Genomic DNA, 6,000 nt, shown 5'->3' with positions numbered 1-6,000 from the left:
AATGAGATCAAAGTCCAGCCTACCGACCAATGAGAACGAAGCTACGTCACGAAGCCCCAAGATGGCCACCTGTTCTTCCTCTTTTCGTTTGTCATGCTGTCAATTCTTCTTCTTCTTTTCGGTTGTCAATTCTTCTTCTTTTTCGCTTATCAATTATTAGTCCTGTCGTATTGTTACAGATCTTCTTCTTCTTATCTGTCGAATGACACAAAGTTCTTGCTGATCTGCCAAAATGTTGTCTGTCACGTGAGACATAAAAATATTGCCAAAAGGGCATTACAGCATATCTCCGTTGCTATTGGTCCGATTTTGACGTAAGAGGGCTCGTTGGAAAGCGGAGGGGGTAACGAATAAGTTGAGACAAAAAACAAAGATGGCGACATTGCCAAAACGGCATTACAGCATATCTTCTTTGCTAATGATCCGATTTTGACGTATGGGGTGTCAAATGAAAGCGGTGGCGACACAGAAGCCAACTGTCAATTCTTCTTCTGTCAACGTTCAACATTAACTATCAATTCTTCTTCTTCTTTTCCGTATAGTGCCGAACAGAAAGTGACGCGAATGACGTGACGTGAATAACGTGACGCGAATAACGTGACGCGAATGACGTGACGTGACGTGAATAACGTGACGCGAATAACGTGACGCGAATAACGTGACGCGAATGACGTGACGTGACGTGAATAACGTGACATTTGAACGTGAATGATGTGACATTTACGTGACATTGATCAACAATGACCAGAGGGTTGTAAGAACTCATCGCTTATCTCAAGATCTCTTCTTCTTCGTGCCCGAAGAAGTGATCAACAATGACCAGAGGGTGTAAGAACGTTGTCACCTGCTTTTACCTGTGTGTCACCTGTATACCTGTATGACGCAAACCTATTGTCACCTGTGTGTCACCTGGATACCTGTGTGTGTGTCACCTGTATACCTGTATGACGCAATGATTGCATGAAGAAGTGATCAACAACAACAATGACCAGAGGCTTGTAAGAAGTTTTCTTCTTCTGCTTTCCCGAAAGAGGACCACCATGTACGCTGAGTGCAAAAGTGGTCGCTTATCGCTAGATCTCTTCTTCTTTTCAGTAAAAAAGTATAGGGTGGTCGCCCGGCCTAGCCTAGCCTGGCCTCTTTTACCACCAATTGAGTTTCAAGAATACAGACAACTACACATACACATAGACATTGCCAAAACGGCATTACAGCATATCTTCTGTGCTAATGATCCGATTTTGACGTATGAGGTGCCAAATGAAAGCGGTGGCGACAAAGAAGCCAACTGTCAATTCTTCTTCTTCTTTCCGTTTATCGCAAATTATATACAGGGTGTAGTCAGAAAGTCAAATAAATTCTTCTTCTTTTCAACTGTCACAGTGATTCTTTAAGTTGTTTGTTAAATCGGTTTTCATAGTTCTTTCTGATCTGCCAAAATATTACCTGCCACTTCAGACATGGATGCATTGTCAAAGGAACATTCGGTAGGTATGTAACGACTAAACGACTTAAAGTACAGAGACACACGACTCATCGCTGATAACGTACACGACATAATATAATCATTCTTATGAGATGTCCAAACCATCCCACTCTCATGAATTTTATCAAATACAATGCAACGGTGTTGCAACAAAACAAACATTCAAATTCGTTTACAGACACACACGCGCGCGCGTGCACACACACACACTTCTCCATCTGACAAGTAGATCAAATCACCTTCTCATATTTCTTGAAGGCTACAACCTGTTCATGACGATCGAACGCCATCAGGTATATCTAAAAAACCAACCAACAAAACAAACACATTATATTCTTTAACTATGTCCAACCCATCCAGCACCTACCTGTCATCGTAGAAAAAAAAGACACTCCTTCAGTCTGCACTATTATTCTGAATATTCATATCATTTTTATGAAAATTACTGAATAAATATTTTCGCATTTCGCAGCCGTCAATTCTTCTTCATTATGTCGAGCCATCGTCATTTCTTCTTTTCGTTTGTCACGTCAACTTCCTCTTTGCGATCTGTCAATTCTTCTGTTCCGCAGCAACCAATTCTTCTTCATTGTATTGCGCCATCGTCTTCTTTTTGATCAACCCCCGTATATACAATTACTAATTTTTTCATACAGTACAATAATTCACACGAAAATTCAAATCTGGATTTCTAAAATCTTTTATTTTATAATGTTTATTTCACTAGTAATTTTTGATCAACCTCGTATATATAAGTAGTAATATTTTTCATACATTTCAATTAAAATAGGTGAAATGTAATACCAACATAAATTTATGGTGATGACAAAAGAATAGTGGACATAGAAAAGTGGTGAAGGCATAAAAATTGTGGATATTTATCATAATTTAAGAAAAGCAAATCGACGACAGCATATTTTAGGAGACGTTTCTACTGGAAACATGAAAAAATAGTGTTGATGGTGTACCAAAGATACTACGTAAAAAAGCATCATATCACTCATATTAAAAAAAAAATTAAGCTTTTCAACCAAAAAAAATGCTCAAAAACTTACCGTAATTATACACAATTAACTACACTAACAAAAATCTCAGACAGTTCGAAACAATGAAAAATGGAAACATTTCTTTTTCGTTAAAGCGTAAAACACACGAATGTCCACAATGAAATCCTACGAAAAAATACATTAGGACTACGGCCCTAATAGTTACTGCCTTCAAGGCCGTTTTTTTTTAAATAATTATTTATTTAAAATATCAGAAATGCGAGAGATTAAATTTTATACCTTTCGTTTCTAACGATTACAATGTTATCAGATTGAAATAATAATTAATAAAAATTAATTACATTGAAAAAAATAAATAATATTCACAATTCTGCAGTTTTCGAATCAGATCGGTTATAGTCCAAATGCTGACTCATTGGATTGATGTTATTGTCGCAGGGGGGGTCAAATCAGGTCGGTTATAGTCCAAATGCAGACTCATCGGATTGAGGCTATTGTCGCATGGAGTGCAATGACTTTAAATCGCACGTTTGTTTGATTAATTGTTTAATAGTTGTTTAATTAAAAAGAACACGCGTTTGTAACAGGAGCAACAGTACCCGTAGTAAAAGGCGTACCATCAAACTTGCAAAAACATCAACAATAACGGGAAAAAACTACAAAAAATATGACATTTTGTTTGTTTAAAAATTCTGTTTTTTTGTGTTCTCCTCTAACATAGATGTAGTCGGAGATGTAGAAATGATAAACATGTATACTTTTAGAAAAAAATACAGGGCACAAATGGAAACTGCTAGAAAAGAAAAGTCATTTAAATTTAAGAGTAAATTATACTTAAAAACAAAAAGCTGAACTCTCAAAGATGTGCCACTAGACTAAATGAGTCCTTACGAATTGGCTAAATTTATCTACCAATACAGTTATCCGCACTAATTGATTATTTTACACATGCGGCATTAGCACGGTCAAAGTTAAAAATATTGTTATCTAGACTTGCAACTAACGAATCTAATACAAAAATTTCGAACTTCTACTTACAAAATACGCTAAATACGCTTACCTAGATAAGGATAGGTAGGCAGTCTCCATCACTGAGACGCTAACAGAAGGGCGTAAAGATGTACAGAGACACACTAAGCCAAATAAACACCATCACTGATGCGGTAACAGAACACCAGAGAGGTATGCACAGACACGCTAAGCCAAGCAGACACCACAATTGACACGCTAGCAGAACGCCAGAGAGGTATGCACAGACACGCTAAGCCAAGCAGACACCACAATAATTGACACGCTAGCAGAACGCCAAAGAGGTCAAACTTGGAAAAAAAAATACAAATTAAATGGGGTCAATTCTCTGTTACACATTATACAGCCTAGCTTGGACTGGACTATTCTAAATAAAATTTCAAGGATAATCCCATTCAAAATTGTTTTTGTGTTAGGAAATAAAATACCAAGATGTTACTTAATATTTATTAAAGAAATTATACTATTTCCAGTAATTTTAAGATAGTCTTTCTTTGCAGTTCTGCCGTTTTATTTATACCTAAATTAATTAGTTCAGTAACAATTTTACGTTTCTGAAGCATTTTTTCTGTGTATGATTTTCGTATCGCCATCTCACTTTCAGTTTTGTAAAATTGTCTTCTCTTTTCATTGGCTTCATCTGTTCTTCTAATACCTTCATCACCTCTTTTACACTTGCACTTTGATTTTACGTGTAATTCATGCATTAAAGCATATTTTTCTAAATTGCTAACGCCTCTGCTCGCTAGGGTAGGAATTTCATTGCGTATACTTGAACATAATTTTCCTCTCAAATGTAACCATTCTGATTTAAATATCCTTCTCTCGTAATGAGAGTTAGGTTTACCTAAAAGTCCATCTCCAGCTCGACGAAGAGGTTTTTGACCATCAGTACAGGTAATGTTTCTTAACACACCAACACAATGATCTAAACAAATAATTTTTCTAAATGTAGCTTTGGATGTAATCTTTTCCCTGCATGTTGTATTTTCTTCTTGTAAGCCAACATTGTAGATCCATTTGCAAAGTGAATTAATGATTGGAGATGTTCGTGTGCAGTACTTCTGTCGTCTGCTACTAAATGACAACGGCAAATGGAATATCAATTTTACATTAGGAGCACTTGCTAGAAGAGAAAAATCACTCTCATTTAAGAGTGAATGATACCATTCTCTCGGTAACTCTTCGTAGTCTTTTGCCATATCCGTTGGCAAAAGAGCATTAATGTTGTTGACACTCAACAGAGCCAGATAGTCACTTTTTGACAAAATATACATATATTAACTTTATACTTAATAAAAAAACTGAACTCTCAAAGCTGTCTAACTAGACTAAAAGAGTCCTTACGAAGTCGTTAAGTTTATGTGCCAGTACAGCTTCCCCCAGCCTAAGTGTTTATTTCATATAGGTAAAAAATGGGGGTTACTATACTTTCGACTACCGTGTTTCAACTACCATTCCAAGGTCACAAGCTAATGCTTAGCGCATGCGTAGCTGTGTGTAGTAGAGCGTAGCAGAGCGCTGAGCGCGTTAGCAATTTAGAAAAATATGCTTTAATGCATGAATTACACGTAAAATCAAAGTGCAAGTGTAAAAGAGGTGATGAAGGTATTAGAAGAACAGATGAAGCCAATGAAAAGAGAAGCCAATTTTACAAAACTGAAAGTGAGATGGCGATACGAAAATCATACACAGAAAAAATGCTTCAGAAACGTAAAATTGTTACTGAACTAATTAATCTAGGTATAAATAAAACGGCAGAACTGCAAAGAAAGACTATCTTAAAATTACTGGAAATAGTATAATTTCTTTAATAAATATTAAGTAACATCTTGGTATTTTATTTCCTAACACAAAAACAATTTTGAATGGGATTATCCTTGAAATTTTATTTAGAATAGTCCAGTCCAAGCTAGGCTGTATAATGTGTAACAGAGAATTGACCCCATTTAATTTGTATTTTTTTTTCCAAGTTTGACCTCTTTGGCGTTCTGCTAGCGTGTCAATTATTGTGGTGTCTGCTTGGCTTAGCGTGTCTGTGCATACCTCTCTGGCGTTCTGCTAGCGTGTCAATTGTGGTGTCTGCTTGGCTTAGCGTGTCTGTGCATACCTCTCTGGTGTTCTGTTACCGCATCAGTGATGGTGTTTGGTTGGCTTAGTGTGTCTCTGTACATCTTTACGCCCTTCTGTTAGCGTCTCAGTGATGGAGACTGCCTACCTATCCTTATCTAGGTAAGCGTATTTAGCGTATTTTGTAAGTAGAAGTTCGAAATTTTTGTATTAGATTCGTTAGTCGCAAGTCTAGATAACAATATTTTTAACTTTGACCGTGCTAATGCCGCATGTGTAAAATAATCAATTAGTGCGGATAACTGTATTGGTAGATAAATTTAGCCAATTCGTAAGGACTCATTTAGTCTAGTGGCACATCTTTGAGAGTTCAGCTTTTTGTTTTTAAGTATAATTTACTCTTAAATT

The sequence above is a fragment of the Diabrotica virgifera genome, chromosome 1 (genome assembly GCF_917563875.1).
Source record: "Diabrotica virgifera virgifera chromosome 1, PGI_DIABVI_V3a".
Lineage (NCBI taxonomy): Eukaryota > Metazoa > Arthropoda > Insecta > Coleoptera > Chrysomelidae > Diabrotica > Diabrotica virgifera.
This window is presented reverse-complemented; position numbering follows the sequence as displayed.